Source organism: Ursus americanus, chromosome 16 (assembly GCF_024610735.1).
Source record: "Ursus americanus isolate L20-20 chromosome 16, mUrsAme1.1.p, whole genome shotgun sequence".
Classification (NCBI taxonomy): Eukaryota; Metazoa; Chordata; class Mammalia; order Carnivora; family Ursidae; genus Ursus; species Ursus americanus.
In genome coordinates, this window is record NC_142142.1 from 54,182,761 (window position 1) to 54,201,958 (window position 19,198).

General features: G+C 47.6%; 1 long non-coding RNA gene across 1 annotated transcript; it reads left to right on the plus strand.

Moving 5' to 3' along the window:
• The first annotated feature begins 1,868 nt into the window (after window positions 1-1,868).
• LOC123792367 (uncharacterized) lies at window positions 1,869-16,101 on the plus strand. The gene is made up of 6 exons (XR_006779681.2): window positions 1,869-1,993; window positions 2,435-3,091; window positions 3,212-5,452; window positions 13,361-13,855; window positions 14,838-15,274; window positions 16,008-16,101. It is a non-coding gene; the product is annotated as an uncharacterized LOC123792367 (long non-coding RNA).
• The last annotated feature ends 3,097 nt before the right edge of the window (window positions 16,102-19,198 follow it).

Sequence of the window (19,198 nt, forward strand, 5' to 3'; positions counted from 1 at the left end):
CATATGAAGAGCATCTCCTGTCCTTCCCACCGACAGGATCATTAGGGAATCAAACAAGATGATGGGACTTTACACCTGGATCATGGGAAACCCGGCGGATGGGTCATTTTAAAGAGAACCTTTAGGTTTTGAGTTTTAAAGTGGTTTTGTTAAATCTAATGATGGGAGTTCAGACCACGGGAAGGAGAGAAATCTGGGGACACCAGGATTGCCAGACACAGGTCCTTGGTAGCTCTGTCTACCTTCTCTGTCCTGCCGTGTGGTGCCACAGGAGGGGGGAAGGGGAAGCCAAGCTTGTGTTGTGCTGGGCAAGAGAGAGGCAGGTGGGGAGGTCACCGCAGTGTCTGGCTGGGGGCAGCATGCTCCTTGGAGCCCAGCCAGCCTCTGGGTCACATCACACAAGGTCACTGCACCTGCGTGGAGAATTTTCCAGCTATTAACAAAGCCACAGAGGCAATGCGTCGGTACAGTTCAGCCTCTAATCCCCAATTAAGGCACTGGGTCTTAGCTGCATCTGGCATCTGCTTGCCGATGGCGATTGTTTCTCACTCTCTCTCTTTTCTCAGGACAATTTCCAGTGGGGGGGCTCCTTCCCTCAGGTTCCCAGCGAGCAGAAACCTCTCTCCAAGGTGATGTCACAGAGCATGGGTAGGGAAACTTCTGGGTTCAGCCCAGCTTCCAGTCCTCCCACTTTCCTGACCCCCTGACTCCTCTCCTGATCTCTTTGGGGTCCCCACCCTGTGTCCCTCATGACCTTAGGCCATTTATTTAGAACGTACTCTGGCCAGGCACTTTGTAAATGCAATCATTTAATTTTCCAAACAAGCTTTGGAGGAAGAATGGCGCCCCACCTCCCTTGCATCAGAGGGACAGCATTGGGGGGGAGGGTCTTAGGAGGCCCAACTTGTTGCGGCCCCACCGATGGAAAAGGGAGGAGCTCAGACCTACTCTGGGTCTGTGTGACCCCAGTCCTTCACCGCACCAGGATGTGACAGGGGCCCTGCAGGGGCCAGGCTCAGGCAAGGAAGGGTGACCAATGGTCAAGCAGCTTATTACCGTAATGACTGCCGAGGTTTGGGGGCCAGTGGCCCAGCACTTAGTAGATGCCGGGTTTCAGGTTTCACATGAAAGGAGTACGTTCGGGCACCATGTGGGCACATTACTACCCATCTCCTTTAGCTTCGCAACAATCCTGCTAAGTAAGTAGCCTGGCCCCCATTTCACAGATGAACAAACTGAGACCTAAAGAGATTAAGGCTATTCGTAGGGTGAAATACATGAAATTCCTGCCTCTGTAGGTATAATGTGGAAGAGTATCATGAACTTCGTATGGCTCAGCTTACTAATAAGACAGTCAGGATTGGAGCCCAGTTGTTGCTGAATTCCCTTATGTACAGCATAGCCTTCCCTTCGCAGTTTTCAAAGTGTAGGACAAAACAGAAGGGAATTGATTACAGGCAGAAGAGAACATGAGCCCTTCTAAACTTCTCCCTCAACCTTGGAAGGCCCTTTTCCTACTGTAAGGAGCACTGGCCTGGTGAGACTTTCTTGAACAGGGCCCATCTCTAAGGGCTGTTGGGCAAAAGCACACTGGCTGGACTTTGGGCTTGGAACAACCACAACCACATCGACAAATAAATAACTCTCTAAGTAGAAATGCCTGGGCAATGCCTGAGTAGATAGAATTTCTTGCATAGCATTGCTTTTGAGATGGGGCAGACTGGAGACAGGGAACCCTGAGGGGTAAGAGGGAACGGGCTGGGGTCTCGCCACATGCCTAGCCCAGACTCCACAGCAAGCACACCCCTCATCAGAGCTCAGCTCCTGGTTGTAGACATGTGACTGGGGTTAATTTGATTTCCAGGAGTGGACGACAGTTGGGCCAGCCTCATAATGCCACAGAAGTATATCCATTATTCACCAGCCATGAGAAAAATCAGCTTAGGAGGCAAAGAACGTGTTTCGTCTAACCCCTCACCCAAATGTCATAGAGGTAAGTGGCGTTAGAGCCTTTCAGATGTCAGAGATTTTCCTCCATTATGGATAAAGAAACTGAGACCGAGTGTGTACCCTGCCCCAGACCGTGCGCTCACCGACGGTGGGACGGGGTCCCCAGTGTCTGACAGAGTGCCTGACTCGTGGGAGATGCTTACACATCTGTTGACAAAAACATGCACAAAAATGCTGACAAAGGAGTAAAACTAGTGGAAGGAGATGAGAAGTCTCTTCCCCTGGCCTTCCCATGGCCATTCCCCCAGCCACGATGGCGTCTCCACGAGCACAGAGTACCTTGTTTCCCATCAGATTCCATGTTGTTAAGGGGCAAGGCCATTGTAAGTTCTAGTTTGTGGTCGGACCAACCTGAGGGGCTATGGTAGGCTTCTTTCCTCTTTGGGACAGTGCTGAGACCTGTGTCCTTTGAATTCTGCCCTAGGTCAGTCCTGCCCATCTCTGCCCTGATCACTGCCTGGTGAAGGATACTGGAGGTAATTTGCTGGCTAGCTTGGGCGCTGTCACTGTGTCCATCTGTAGGGCAGTTTTGTTGACCCCCCCACCCCAAACAAGGCTAAGTGAGAGCCCGTATCCTCCCCAACTCATGCTTCTATAGAATTCTTTCACCCTAAGCCACAGTACTAGAATTATCTGAAATAATTTTCTCTCTATGAGCTCCATTGTCTCCCCATTGCCTAACACAGTCCTTGGCATTCAAGGACTGTTTGTTGAATGAATAAAGGAAGGAATGATGAGGGAATGGATGAATGCAGGGCTTCCTACCCAAGATGGAGCAGCAGAATAGCCCAGGGATGTTTTGCAAAACACAGGAGCCCAACACCCCCTCCACTCTCCGTGTCCCTCCGTCCCCATCCTTTACTAACTCAGATTCAGTTTCCTGGTCTCTCATTTGCCTTGGTGTGCTTTGCAAAAACTCCCCAAGTGATTCCTAAGTGCAGCTCTGCCTCAGAAAAACGAGTGAGTGAATGAATCAGTGAATGCGTGCAGGAGACATCTGAGCTAATAGAAGAGTTTTATTTGGGACCAAGAAACCGAAGCAACAAAGACAGAGGAGCATTCTCTACGGTTCAGGAAATTGGTGGGTATCGTCTTCTGCGGGGTTTGTCTCCTTTCACTTGAGTGGCAAAATAAACAGCACTAGCTGGGGAAGCAGGAGGTAGTGCTTTCCTCCTTCCTGTGCCTCCTCTCCTCTTTCTAGGAGAAGCCCACAGCTGCGGGGAAACAGGAGTCTGGACTTTTCAGGTTCCAATTTGCAGGTGGCTACGGTTGCTGCCTTATTGTTAGCACATATATTAGATTGGAAATAGACGTCACGGTAAGGAGGGGGGAAATGAGGAAGGGGGGAAGAGGGAATGAGCCTATTGGGAATTTAGCCATAAATCCCCAGTGCTCAGCTCCACTCAGCAGGACCTTGGAGCCCGAGGAGACCTTGAAGGTACTTAACCTGTGGTCCCTAGGGACTCCGGAGAGTGACAGAGAAAGTCAGGGATGATGGGGAGGAAAGAGATGCAGTGAGCCCAGGGAAGGCGGCGGGAAGTCACCTCTGTTGTCTCATCTACTGCCCTGGAAGGAGGCCCAGCACCCGCTCTGCAGGCACAGGCGGCCTCTCCTCGGCCTGCAGAGTCCTCCGCAGCCAGCTGGGGACGTGGAGTGATGCTGTTCCCCACGTCCGGGGAACTGCGGACCACCAACAGCTGAGCTCACGGCGATTTGGAAGAATCCGCAGAACCGGACAAGCATACAGACAACAGCAACATTGCACAAGTGGACCGGAGGCCGTCGGCGCCCAGGGGTCCTCTCTGCCACCATGGACACGTTCTGTACTCGGGTGTGAGCAGTCAGGGAATGAAGTTTACGTTTTGTTTCCTGTGAAGGAACTGAAATGCAAGCAGCCACGATAGCGAGGGGCTGCCTTACGGGATGGCGCGGGTCCGTGCGGCGGGGTCCCCGGTGGGGAGGACGGGGCGCCGTGGGCCCGCAGTGAGGTGGGAAACACCATCCCGGGTCCACACGACGTGGGCACGGATGTCAAGTCCTTGTTGTGCGGGGCGCAGCACTTTGTGAAACATTCCCTCGCAGTGAGAGCCAGGTTCGCGGAGCTCGCTGGGCTCGTGGGCTAATACGGCCCTCGCTCTCCGGGCCTCTCCAGCGCCGCGAGGGGAAGCTGCCACCGGACCCGCCGCACTCAAGGGAGAAACGGTCCTGTGTCCCCATCGCCACAGTTCTCAGAACCTTGCCAGAGAGGAGACTCGAAAAGCAGGGTCTCCTGCCGGGCAGAGGGCAGAGCTGGGGCTGGAACTCAGGGCTGTCCCGCCCGGCTCCCCTGACTCTCAGGCCTGGGAAGCCACCTCTCACATCGGAAGTCCGGACTTCCCTGGGTCAGACTCAGCTCCTCACTTGCTGAGAGCTGTTGAAAATAAATCACTTAGTGTCTCGGAGCCTTACCTGTAAAACGCCGGGGTCAAAGGCCCCTGAGATGCCCGACGGTTTTCTTTTCTGGCTCAGAAGCACTTGTTGTAAGGCACTGAACATCCCCTCCACTAGACACCAGTTTGAAATCAAACGGGCCGTAGAATGGCTTCTCTCTCAGCCCCAATTTCCCCCTCCACACCAGCCGTTTTACTTATTAGTATTAGCGTCACTATTAGAACATTCTATTCTCTGCTGCTCAGGGTGGATTCCCTGCAGGAAAACCATGGAGCAGTGGGCCAGAATCTCCCACAATCTGGCCTTGAAACCAACGGGGTCCCCATAGCGAGAAGCACTTGGTATCATCTCTTTGCCCTACTCCATTGCTTCCTTGCTTTATTTTTCTTCCCTCTTCTCTCTTCCACCCCCCGTCCTCACTTCCTGTCTCTTGACTTTGTCCTCTCTCCACTCCCTCGTCCTACCCAGTCTTCACCCCTCCGCCACCTCTGCCTTCCCTTACTCAAGTGCTGGGAGCTCTGGCTGACTTGGTTTCGTGCTTTTCCCCAGCCTCGGGCTGAGCCGCACCTGGCAGGTGTGGGGAACAGGGGCTGTCTGGAAAGGCCAGGAGTTTTCCAGATGGGCTTCCTTCTCCACATGCAATGAATGCCTAGCTATGAGAGCTGCTCTTGTGGTTCACAAAAACAAGAAAGGGAAGGAAAAACCTTCCAGCCCGTGATGGATTGAGCGTTTGTGTCCTCCCCAAATGTACTTGTTGAAACTCTGTCACCAATGAGATGGGAGGAAGCGGGGCTTTGGGAGGTAATTAGATGAGATGAGGTCACGGGGTGGGGCCCTCATGAATGGGATCAGTGCCTTTATAAGAATCACAGAGAGCTTGTTTCCCCTCTCTTTCCGCCATGTGAGGACACGAGGAGAAGTTGGCTGTCTGCAACCCAGAAGGGAGCTCACACCAGAACCTAACCAGACTGACACCATGGTCACGGGCCTGTGGCTTCCAGAGCCATGAGAAGTAAGTTTCTGTTGTGCACAAGCCACCCTCTAGGGCTGGGAATCAAAGTGAGGGAGGTTATCCCCTGTCCTCCAGCTCAGAGAAGGAGATCTGCTCCCCAAAGTCAGGGAGATTCACCTTACAGACAGAGGCAGGCAAAGGAGGGATACAGACTTGGGGGACAGGCAGCAACTTCATCAGGGGGGCCCGGAAATCGTCCGCCTGTGATTCTAGGCTTCACAGTCTGGCCGCCTGTCTGTCTGGATGACCTCAGTAGGGTGGCTGCCCCTTGGCCCAGAGACCTGTGAGCCTGCATTTCACATGGGCCTCTACTCTCCTTCCCCTACTCCCCTTCCCCCTGTACTGGGATGATGAGAGAAAAGCCCTGGCTTACAGAGACCGTGCTCTCCCTGAAGTTTGGGGATTGGCTGCTAGCTAGACTCAGTCACACCTGCTTGCTGCCCCATCCCCTGCCACCCTCCCTCTACAAAGGAGCGCTGTTCCACAGAGATAAGACCTGGGACTCCGCTTGCCTTTGGGGCAAAGGCTGCCCTTTCAAATCCTATTCCACTCTGTCGGGGGGATCTGAGAAGCAGGGGAGGGGAAGATGACCTTGCATGTGTTTCTCTAAGTCTGCAGGGCCAGTCTGGCGAGTGAAACAAACCCTCAGGGTGGGTTCCTGGCTGGTGCCACCACTTACTAGCCTTGGATTCCTGCCAAGCCTCATTGTTTTCATCTGTAAAATGGGAATGGAATACCTCCTTCACTGGGGGGCTTCTGAGGGCTGAAGGGATAATGGGTGTGCTTTTTTGTTAGACAGTGGGCAGGTGGTCTTGTTAGCCTGGAGGCTGGAGAGAATGGGCTCGATGACCTCTTGACGTTACTGCCTTGCTTGGGAATCTCTAACTCTAGAACAAGTTAAGTGAGTCCGGAGATGACCGTGCAATTGGCTGAGGTAGGGGAGGCTTAACAGCTCCATTACTTGCGCAGCTGACAAAGCGACAGGGCCCTCCAGCAATTCTGAGACAGCCAAGGGAAGGTGCCGGTAATGGGCATCCCTTTAGCATCCGGAGCGAGATGCTTCTCGGGCATCACGCATCAATTTTCCAGCAGGTGCCCGCTGATTTGGTTTTCACGGTGGTGTGGTGTGGAACGGCTGACGCTGATGCACTGGGAGGAGGAGAACAAAGGGAGCATTGTCACATTTGAGTAATGTCGACACTCAGCCAGGAACAAAGGCGCTTGTTATGCAGTAGACATAATGGGAAGGGCCAGCCCAGGGCAGCAGCCTTGAACTGCACAGCCACGGAGCCACGATCTTGCCAAGGGAGAGAAAGCCGGACTAAGTTCAGCTTCCGGCCTTAGGTAATGGGAGGGAAGTGGCTACGCCGACAGAGGCTGGCCAACATTCGAGAAGAGGATTATGTCCAATGACCACCCAGCAGGGCCACGGCGGCTATCACACAGACCTGAGGGTGATAGGCGATGGGACACAGGGCTGTCAAAGAAAGGTGGGTGACAGGCCAGCAATAGGGTGTTCAGGAAGCCAACTGAGATCAAAGACCAAGGCCAATGTGGAAGCCAGGAGAGTCAGAGCTCCCAGCACCTGCTAGTGGAGGCAGCCCCCAGACCCCAATCCTGTAGCAAAAGCCATCTGTCCCCTCCTCTGTCATCTCTGCAGTTTTAGTCGGATTGGAGGGTGGTGGAGGACTGGGGACAAGGCAGAGGCTGGCTCATGATGAGGGCAGAGTTGCTACGAACCCCCTGAGATGGAGACTTTGTCACGGAGGACAGGGAAGACGGCCCATGGCCCTGTGAGGAGGGCTTTATGCGAAGAAGGGTGACTTCCCGTGTTCTGCTTCAATCGAGGAGAGTTTAGCAAAGCAGTAAAATTGCCACTGACGTTGCCACAGTGCGGCGAGCAGTTGGGAAGGGGTGTCCGGCGGTTTCTGGGGGCAGGAGGCTTGCTTTTCATCCTGGAGGCTTAGGAGAAGCTGGTCCTGTAGGGCAGGGGAGGCACAGAACATCTGTCTGAGCCGCGGGTTCTCCCATCTTCTGATCCACCCCTGCGTCTCCTGCTGCCTCACCCCTCAGACCAGACTCAGCCTATGCGGCAGAGGTGGGTGACTTAGCCTTGCAACTTGTCAGAGCAGAGCACGCTCGTCTGAATACCTCCGGGACCGACCTGCGTGCACAGGAGGCTTATCACTTGAGGACTTTCCTGACTAACGTTTTGACCATCATGATGTTGCCTCCTTCTTCACTCTGCTTTTGTATGAAATAAGCCAGCCTTCTTTCCCTCGTTCTGTCTCTGTCTGTTTCTCTCTCTCTTTCACACACACACACACACACACACACACACACACACACACACACACCACAGTTGGAACCTAGCCCTGGACCACATACCTAACCTTGGTCCCCAAATCCTGACGTCTTCGTTGGCGGAGTGCACACACGGGCCGTTTGCATGAGTGGATCGAGACCAGTTATCACCAGGACTCTGTTGTGGTGTGTTGTTCCCTGGCTTGCTGCCATCCGAGGTGTCTGAGGGCTACATTCCTCCGCTGCCGGCAGGCAGAATAAAAGAGGAGACAGAAGGAGGGTCTGGGCTTGTGGAGCAGAGAGCAAGGTGGGCAGAAGCAGGTTTCTGCCTCCTTCCATCTCCAGAAGAGACTAGGGGAATACTGCAGGCATGATGACAGTGGTCCCCACGGCTGAGCACCTGTGAGGAGTGGCCTGGTACACAGGGATCATAAGGACAGGGTCACGCCTGAGGCACTGTGGTATGTGTTTTATATTCATCACTGCATTGACTCAGCAAACCCAGGACGTAAATATCATTCTGATTTTACAAAAGACAAAATAGGACAAGACATCTGCTGAGCCTCACAGGCAGTGGGACACCCAGAATTTCCAGACTCAGACTATTCTGGTTCTAGAATCTTCCTACTTGCTAACCCACCTTGTTCCACTGCTCCCCTGAGACATGGATTTTCAGTGAGCAAATCCCAGCTTCTTCGCCAGACCTGAACCCCAGCTGGGTGTCCATGTTGTCAGCCGGCGGGAGGAGCCAACAAGCCCATTTCGTCCCCTCAGCTTACCTTCCCGGGGTTAAAAGTTGGGTGCTCCCTTGCCTCAACCACCTGACCTCAGGGGAAGCGTCTCGGCCTGGCCTGGGTGCCCACCCTCCCTCTGCTAAATGGCTGGGGTGCAGGCAGGTGCCTGGAGGGTAAGAGTCTCAGCAGAGGGACGACTTCTTTCATTTAAAAAAAAAACATGTCTTTATTATAAAAGCAAAACTACTCTCTATAATACAGGTTTTGTTGAAACACAGTATAGGGCAGAGGCTACGAGTGGGGGAAAGCAAGATAGCTTTACCTCATTCAAATAGCAGCACCGTAGTATTCCACAGACAAACCCTCCCCACCCCGTCAGCCTTTCCCCTACGGACAGGCAGTCAGGCCACTGCCTGGTTTTTTGTCACTACCAACAATAGTGAAACAAGCAAATATATACTTAGATGCTGGTGGTTTTATATTTATAGGAGACAGTGTCCAATGTAGAATTTCCAAGCCAACATGTAGGGATGTGGGGTGTACGTGTGCGTGCATGTGTGTGCATGTGTGTGTATGTGCGCATATGTGTGTGCATGTGTGTGCATGTGTGTATGTGTGTGCATGTGTGTATGCATGCGTGCATATATGCGTGCATGTGTGTATGTGTGCGCGCGTGTGTGCGTATGTGCGCATGCATGTGTGCATGTGCACGTGTGTGCGTGCGTGCATGTGTGTGCATGCGTGTGTGGTCCTCGTGCCACTGTTACTGTGGCGGTGGTTGTATCTGAAGCGCTTTGATCTTCTCTGTGGGATTACCTAGTCATGGGACTTCTAGGAACAATACTATTTGTAAGGGAATTGACTGTTCTTACTTCTAAGAGAACATTTTTGTAATGTGCTCTTTTCCTCCTCACACATAAAAAATTTCAAACATAAGACCCAGTTGAAAGGATTTTACAGTGAACATCTGTGCGCTTCGCTCCTGGAGCCTTCCTCTCATTAACATTTCACTGTATTTGTTTTATTATATTCCCGTCTATCTGTCCAGCCCTCCATCCATCCATCAATCCCGCTGCATTCGTTTCCCACGGTCGTTGTACCAAGTACCACACATTGGCTGCCTTCAACAGATAGGAACATACTGTCTCACAGATCTGGAGGCTCGGGACCTAAAATCAGGGTGTGGGCCATGACGGTTTCTCTGAGGGAAGGATCTCTTCCAGATCTCTCTCCTTGGTTATAGATGGCCATCTTCTCTCTGTGCCTCTTCATGTCATCTTCCCTTGGTGTGTTTGTCTCTGCATCCAAATTTCCTTTTTTAATAAGGATATTGGTTATATTGGAGTGGGGCCCTTTTTTTTTTTTTTAAGATTCATTTATTTATTTGAGAGAGAGAGAGTGCAGAGGGGCGGGGTAAGGGGGAGGAGAAGGAGTCCCAAGCTGACTCCCTGCTGAGCATGGAGCCCAAGAGGGGGCTCAATCTCAGGACCTTGAAATCATGACCTGAGCCAAAACCAAGAGTCAGACGCTCAACCGACTGAGCCACTCAGGTACCTAGGAGCACAGCCTATTCTAATGACCTCATTTTAACTTGATTAGCTCTGTAAAGACTGTCTCCAAACAGTCACTTCTGAGTACCCCTGATGGTTAGGACTTTAAGATAAAAATGTTGGTGGGACATAATGCAACCCATAACACCGATTTATTTTCTGATACATTTCAAAGTAAATTTCAGACATCAGTAAGCATCCCCCTAAGTATTTCAGCGAGCATATCATTGAGTAAAATTCTACATTTTTATAGCTTTTTAAATATAAAATTTATGTATAAGAAAATGCTCAAGTCTTTTTTGGGGGACTGGGGGGAGAGAGAGATTGAGAGAATAAGCAGGGCAGGAGCAGAGGTAGAGAGAGAATCCCAGGCAGGTTCCACACTCAGCGAGGAGCCCAGTGCAGGGCTTGACCTCATGACCCCAAGATCATGACCTGAGCCTAAATCAAGAGTCAAACGCTTAACCAACTGAGCCACCCAAGCATCCCCAAGATGCTCAAATCTTAAGTGTACATTAGGAGTATTGACAAATGTAAACACTAGTGTAGCCCAAACTTTTTTCAAGGTATAAGACATTACCATTATTCCAGAAAGTTCCCTCATTCCCCCTTCCCTGTCCTCAAAGCCCATGTAAGTGTATTTCAATTTTTTCCCCGATTTTTAAATATATATTGCCAGTTGACTTTCTAAAATGCTGGCAGAAATTTACAGCCCCACCAGTAATGGATTAAGTGCCCATGATTCTACTTCCCCAATTGTTTTATTGGTAATAATAAGAGCTAACATTCTTGGCTACCCACTTTGTGCAGGACACCATTCTCAGCTTTATTGTTCTAAACGCTCATCTCTTTCCCACAACAATCCTGTGAAGGAATGATTACTACCTTCATTTTAAAAATGAAGGTACTTAGGTACAGAGAGGGCTAAGTTTACACAGCTAGTAATTTGAGATTTGAATCAGGCCATTTGTTAGAATCAATATTCTTTAAATATGTATTTGGCTGATCTACTGAGTGTAAGTGGTATCTCGCTTGTGCTCTAATTTGCGTTTCCATTACACAATGAGATTGAAAGTTCATCGGTCATTTGGATTCTCCTGTCCATAAATTGCCGGTTCCTATCATTTGCCCATTTTCCTATCGTGTGGTTGGTCTACCGTATCAATTTGTAAGACCCTTTTGGATATTCAGGATATTATCTCTTTAATAGGTCATTCTAAATATTTTTCCCGTGTTATTTTCTTTTCATTTTTCTTTTTGTTTCTTTGTCATAAACTAAAAAGAAAAAAATTTATATAGTTAAATAGCCCATTTTTTTCTGTGTCCCTATATGACTGTTGTGTTTTTAGTATTTTCTTTTAACGGTTCTGTGCTCTTCTAAATCTTGTTCCCCAATATTTTACTTTTTTTTTTTTGGTCCCTTTTGGGAATGGGACTTTTATTTCCATTTCCATTTCTCACTGATTTTGTTGAGTACAAAGAAAAGAAATGGATTTTTTTTTTGTATTTGTCTTGCATCTAGTCTTCATTCCAAGTTATCACTTATAGAAGTTTTTTATTTTTAAAAAATTGAGTCCCTTGCGTCTTTTAGCTGTAAAAGCACTGCAATTTCAAGTAAGTTTTGTCTCTTCTAGTATTTATGTGGGTTATTTAATTTGGGGGACATTAGCTCATTCTCCCAAATATTATTTAATTATTTTGATGATAGCCCTGCCTTGTTCCTGAGTTTAATGGAAATAGCTTAGAATTTCAGGGTTTAATATGAAGTTCACTATTGTTTTAGATATTCTTATTATGTAGAAAATAATACATAAAATGTGTGACACGTATGTAAATAATAAAGCATGATAATAAAATGAATACCTCTGAACCCACCATGTTTTGTTTGCTCCTCTAGCTGCTCTATCCTCTCCTACCTCAGCTCCAAAAAGATAACTAATTTGCTGTTGCTTTTAGAAAAATATTCATTTACCTTTAATGAATTTTAATGAATTTCTTTATTCCTATTTTACTTAGCATTTTAATTAGGAATAGATGTGAATATTTATCAAATTTTCAGAATCTGTTGTTATAACATCTTGGTTTTTCTCCTGATTAGTTGAAACTATACACTAATAGATTTCTTGATGTCAAGCCTATATTAATATTTCTGGAATGGTTCCTACTTGGGTGTGATGTACTGAGTCTTTTCATACCGTTGAGAGATTTTAGCTGCTATTATTGCATTTATAACCTTTTTTTTTCTTAAGTGAAATTAGTCAATATTTTAATGTGGTATTTTGGTATTAAGTTCAGCTAGCTTTATTAGTCTTAAAATAAATTAGAAACTTTCCATTTTTTCAATGGCCTGGAATATTTAAAATAACATAGAATTGATCAGTGTTTTAAAGGTCAGCTAGAACTTGCCTATAAATGCATCTGAATATAGAATTGTTTTTAACGTCACATCTTCAGTTGTCTTTCCAACTTCTTATACAGTTAAGCGTTCAGATTTCTGTTCTCTCTTTGGGCCAGTTTTAGAGGTTATTATTTGACTGAAAGAATCATCCATTTCCTTTAGACTTTCAGCTCTGTGGCACATAATATTCATTTATTGTATATGTTGGATATCTGTGGTTACTTAGAGCCCTTTCCCCTAGTATCAGGTACATTGCCCTTTCTGTTCTGTCTTTAATCAACAAGGCAGGGATTATCTTATTTCATGATTTTTTTTCTAAAAGCCCCAGCTTTTTGACTGCTTACTCATCTAATATTTTACTGTTTTCCATTTCGTTAATGTAAACGTGTACTGTTATTAATTAATTTTTCTAGCCTCTTTTGGTTTATTTTGTTATCATATCCTCTAATTTTTTAAAGTTGAATACTTACCTAATTTATTTCCAGTTTCATTAATAGTAAAAGGAGAAATTTAAGACCATTGGAATTTCTGTGAGTAGATTTAGCTGGATGCACTTTGACGTGTAGTATTTTCTTTTTGGTTATTTCCTAGTTATGATTTAAATGTGGTTATTATTTAAGAGAGTAACGACTGTACCTGAAATTATAGACACAGAAGTGTACCTTACTTTCGGTTAGTTGTTACATCATTAGGGTTTTATTTTTGGAAGGAGAATGAGTTGTTGAATTTCAGATTTTTAAAGATTATGGTCAGAGAATATGACTTATTACAAGTCTTACATTTTGTAATTTGTCAAGCTTTGCTTTGTCCCAAATACCTGATGAATTTTTGTAAATGTTCCGCCGATGTAAAAATAATATATGTTTTCTGTATTTGGAGGTATTAAATCAAGTCTGTTGCTGTTTTCTTCACCATTTTATAGATATTCTGTACCACCTTAGGAAAGCATCCTCTCAGAGCACCCTGAGCCGTCTGACTGCCGCCTGACTAGCTGCTGTCACCCGGGGAGGAGGCTCAGCCCCAGGGACCAGGACCGCAACCCCCAGCAGGGGGGAAACCCCGAAGATCTGCATCTGGAGCAGCAGGAGCTGGGAGTGATGGTGGGGGGAGAGGGGTTCACCCCCCAGGGCCAAGAAAGGCATCACAGCAAGATTTGGGGACAATAAAGAGCTCAATGTAAGAAACGGATAGTTTCATCAGCAGGAATGACAGCGAGGAAGGTGTACGAGTCCACCCTGCTGCCACGAGGAAGAATCACCCCAGAAGTGTCTCCGTGGTGTAGGAGGGGGAGAGAGCATGGCCTTTGCTTCTGTTGAGGAGAAGAATGTGCAGAGCCACAGCTCACTGGCCCCGGTGGTCTCCAGGGCAAGGCAGTCAATACACAGCAGACCCTAACCGTTCTAGCAGTCACCCACAGGTAGGATCCGCACAGAATTACAGCAAGATTACCACACTTACCAGTGGGAGCAGGGACGGAAGGAGGATAGGGAATGTTCCAGAGGTTGGGGCTCACAGCACCAGCCCCACCATAGCCCCGGTTCCCACCTGCCCCAGGCAGAGACCCCTCTGGTGCAGACCACAGTGCTCCAGCCCACCCGTGCAGGGAGAGGGGATGGAGGGGCTGACAGCCAGAGGCCAGGTAGACCAGCGACATGGCACTGGTGTTAGAGGCCACCATTCTGCAGGGCCCCCTGGCCAAGACAGAAAGGATGGCAGTGAAGAAAGTAAGGAAAACCGAGGAGCGCAGACCCAAGGTCAGCAGCCACCTCAGTACCCACACCCCTGCAGAAAACCCTAAACCATAGGATGGCAAGGAGACAAAAGCAGCTCATCTACCAGCTGAGAACCCATCTGCTCCCTTCCAAGGCTGAGCGGGGCGGGCTGAGTCATTGCCCACCTCCCAGGGCTACTATCATCGGCTGTAGTCAACCAAGAAGAAGAAATAAATATGAAATTTCAGCGATAAACAATGAACAAAAGATTACAGGCGAAGACCTTAAGTGCTTGCTTTTCCCCCATTGACCGGATCACTAGAACGATCTGAAATATCTATGCGTCTTGGAGTTTTAATTATTTTTATCTGCAGGTGTCTCTTCTTGATAATTGCAAACGTGTTTTGTTGTTGTTTTTCTTTTAAGCTTGTTTTTTCTCAATATACCCTTAAAGGTTTTAACATTTTTTAATATCTGGTAAGATTTTTAAGAACATTTTTCATTTGTAATAAAAGTTTTAAGTTGATTTTTTAAAGAAAGTCAACAAATTATAAGCGCCTGTTAATAAGGTCTTAAATAATAATTTATTTTTATTTTTTCCACATTTTACATGACAAGATTTATTAAACACTGACTGTAAGAAATGACAGTTCTGTTGCTGAAACAAAATAACTTTTCTTATCACAGATGCCCTTACAGAAATGACGTTATGTAGCAGGACCAAGTGATGGTCAGCAATGGGGAGTTCACCGCATCCGCATCTAGCTCTCTTGCCTGGAGGCAATCACCTGCAGACACCCACTTACAGCCACAGTCCTCACGTGAGAAACTATGTACTGGCCATCTGTAGCGAGTCAAGTACTGGAGGGGGCGCGGGGCTGCAACTCTCTGACTTCATAGAGCGGCTAACGAGAGAGGGAGACAAAAATCAGTCAGCCAATCCACCAAATCCAATAAACTGTGAGATGGGCAAGAGCACCCAATCCTCCGGAGGAAATTATATTTGAGCGTAGACTTGAAAAGGGAGGTAGGATTAAACCAGGAAGCAGCTCAAAATTTTTTAGCCAGAGAAGAGAAGACGTTGGTAGAGCACTTTGGAAGGTCTTCAATAAGAATTTTAAAAAGTAAGTATCCTCTCTATTTCTCTTCCGTCAAGAGGTTCTTCTTTAAAATTATAAAGCAGTGTTGCATTTTATCAGAAGATTTTTTTCCATATCTGTTGTGATAGTCACATGAGTTTTATCCTTATCCTATTAATAAGATAAATTATGTTGATTTTTTTGAAGGTTGAATCAGTCTTGTATTTTTGCATTAAACTCTGCTTATTCATGATATATATCTTTCTAAAAATTGTTGAATTTGGTTTCTAAAATTTTTTGAAAATGTTTGCACTTACGTTCAAGAGTGGGATTTGTTTACAATATTCCTTTCTTTTACTATTTCTGTCAGGTTTGGATATCAAGGTTGTGTGCAAGTTGGGAAGTGTTCCATTTCTTTATTCCTTGTGATTGTATAAAAATTCAAGTGTTTCTTCCATAAATTGTTGGTAAACCAACTGATAAACCATCTGGATGGGAAGTGTTACGTGTAGAAATTTTCTTTTTTTATGACTAATTCAATTTTTTCATTCCTATGTAGAATTATTCAGCTTTTCTTCATAATTTATTTAATTGGATTCTCTTGATGGAAAAGTTAATTGCTCTCAATTTTCACTGTTACAAGGAATGCTGCAATGAACACATTTATACAAATATTTTGCAAATACATATAATATATTTTTATAAGATAAATCGTTACAAGAGGAATTGCTGGATCACAAAGCATGAGCATTTTTCGCTATGTTTGTTTTGATAACAGATCCTCTCCTGAAGAAGCAGCATCGGGGAGAGAAATGCCCTCCGTATTAGTTATTATGCATAACAAATTATGCTAAGACTTGATGGCAAAAAATAATAATAAACACTTATTGTCCTCACAGTTTCCGTGAGTCAGAAATTTAGGAATGGCTTAGTCGGGTAGTCCTGCCTTGGGACTTCTCATGAGATGGTCATCACCCTGTCAGCCTGGGCTGTGTCCTCTGAAGGCTGGTCTGAGTGCGGAAGACCCACTTCCAAGATGGTGGACTCACGTGGCTGGCGAGTTGTTGCCGGTGCCCGATAGAGAGACTCCGTTTGTCCCCCACTCTGGACTCTCCGCAGGCTGTTTGAATATTGTCCTAACATGGCAGTTGAATTCCCCAGATGAGGCAAACAGAGACAGACAGACAGACAAGGAAGCAGCCATGCGTTCTGAACTAGCTTGGGAAATCACACACCATCTGCCACAGTCTATTCTTTAAGAAGCAAGTCACCGATTGATTCTGGCCCACATTGAAGGGAAAGGGAATTAGACTCCTCCTTTTGAAGGATCGAGTGCCAAAGAAGTTGTGAGCGTATTTTAAAGCCATGAGAGCCTCTCTGTAAGCCTAGTTGAAGTGGACTGATCTCCTTGGCATGAGCTTTCAAAGAAAATGTTTTGAAGGCAAAGTTCTCAGCCCGTTGAAGTCACGGAGGCAAATGGAATCAGCAGGTGAGAGTTTAGAACTGGGGCTACAAGCTGCCGAGCACCTGCTGCCCTTAGTGTCCAGTGTCCTTAGTGTCCTGGCTGCTCTCCAGGCTCAAGATTTATGTCTTAATTATGTAAATGGAGCGATTATGCCATCAGGGGCTCTGGTAAGCTAATTACTGAACAAGAAATCGATGCTGAAGTCAAGATGAATGAATCCTGAGGCTCCCAACACTCTGACTGTAATTGCAATATTGAGGAGCTCATTTCCACAAACTGTGCCAGAGAGCTTTGCAGGGAAGAGGGCCCTTCTCACAGTGATTGATCCATTGAAACCCTGTCCAAGCTTCCTTCTCTCATGGATGCTGGGGGCTGGAAACAATCCTTAGCCCCCCCCCTCATCCCGTGGCCACCTCTGCACTCACCCAACCAGCCTGTAATAGCTCGGCCTCCAGGAAGTGGCCCCTGGATTATTACAGCCAGTACCAGTGGTGCAGGCAGGACTTCAGCGACAGCATCAGCTCAACTGGACGTGACATGTGCATTGGGAGGACTGAGGCAGGGTGAGAGGGTTTCACTGGGGCCCCTTTCTTTCCAACTCTCCTCTTTGCATGAGATGTCTGATTGTCCCTGACAACGGACAAGACTGGACAGAGAGGTCCCCTGACCCGAAAGGCCCCTGGAGGCACAAGAGCGCCTACTCTATCATTGTCCACTCTTTGCCCTCCCCCACTCCCACATCACAGTGCTCTGGACTCTGTCTCTCTCATTTTATGTGGCTATTTTCCCCGCAAGTCCAAATTGCCTTGTCTTGCCCTCAGCTTTTATCTAGCGCTGCTCTAAGAAATAGCCATGTGTAATCTGGTTCTGCAATTATTGTAAAAATACTGTTGAGGACCAAGACTGGTACATCTGCAACAAGATGATGAGGGAGATTTGTCTGGTGTCCCCAGATCGTGGCTAAGGTCCAAACCAGGGCAGCGGACAGGAGGCACTGGGGAGCTTGCATTCTAAAGACAGCTGCCCAGGAGCAGAGCCAAAGCATCCTGGCGATAGGACGGAGTGGTTTGCAGCCGCAGGTTTAGGAAGCAGCGTCCACCTTCAACCCACCCCCCATCCTGACCCCTGCTCCTGCACTCTTGCTTATATAGGGAGAGGACCGGACAATGTGGGGAGGTCGCGTCAGAGCTGCCAACCTCACAGTGTCTGTGGTGAGAGGCCGTTCCCTTTTCTCCCCATCGGAAGACATACGTTATCTCAGAGACCATCAGTTACTTCTGGCCTAGAGATTTTTATAAGAGGCCTATGGAGGTGGCTCATGCCAGCAGGAGAAGAAGCTCTAGATGCCTTTGAGAGGAAAGACTTGAGGTACCCCCATCCCACCTCCCCTCAGCCCTTGGAGTATACAGAGGAAGTCCACAGCATTTCCTGTGGTTACCCCTAAAGGAGTGTAGAATGTGGAGGGTTAGGAGCTGTGGGCTGCCCAGATAATTGTCATGACAAGTGAGGAGAGCCTTCATCCAGAAAGGGTTGAGGGCCATAGTCCCAGGTGAAGGGAGACTGTGGCTCTTCCTCTCTGAGGGGGTCCTTGTATGAGGCGAGACCCAGGTTGAGTTAAGCATTCATCCAAACCACCACCCGCCATCCACATGGACGCAGCCACCTCAGTAGGCTCCACTAGCCTCACATGGGACCAGAACCAGGCCAAGATGGGAGAGCCCTTCTTGCCACCGCTGGCCCCCCGCCATGCTGAGATGCCTCACACCTCCCCATCCCCTCTTCCTGCCCCTAAGCCCAGAAAGCTAGACAGATAAGAGGGCAGAGAGAGCGCAAGGTGTAGGAAGAGCCCACGCTGCTTCTCCCACCTCTGGGTCCCAAGAGCCTGTCTGTCTGCAGCTGGGGGCCTGGGGGAGGAAGAGCTTTGAATCAGATACGGATTTGGAGTTTTAAACTGACTCGACTGAGTTTTTAATAACTGAATGTGACAGGAACATTCACTTTCTGCCCAAAATACCATTAAGTGATGGGGAAAAGGGATTCGACAGAACACAGCAGAGAGCAGTGACTGGAAAAAATTAACTTTCGTGTTTATACCCTACTGAGTTGAGACTTTTCAATAACCCAGTGCACATCATTCCGGTCAGCACTCCCTAAATAAAGCTGTGTGCAGGGAAATTAAGCAAGGCTACCCAGGGCGTGAGGAAATGAGCACACACACAGTGGAGTACAGGTAAGCTAGGAAGGTCTTTGGAGGGTTCAATTTGGCAATATGTGTCATAAGCCTTGAAAAGTGCATCCTTTGACCCAGCTGTTTAATTCTTAGAGATATATTTATTTCTTGTTCAGCAGATTTTTATAGAGTTCCAATTATGTGCTGGGCCCTCTTCCAAGTCCATTGACCAAGACAGACTGAATCCCAATCTTTATGGACATTACAACTCAGTGAAGGGGAGACATAGGGAAACAGATCTGACTCCCACTCTGGGAGAGGGAAGCCAGGCGGC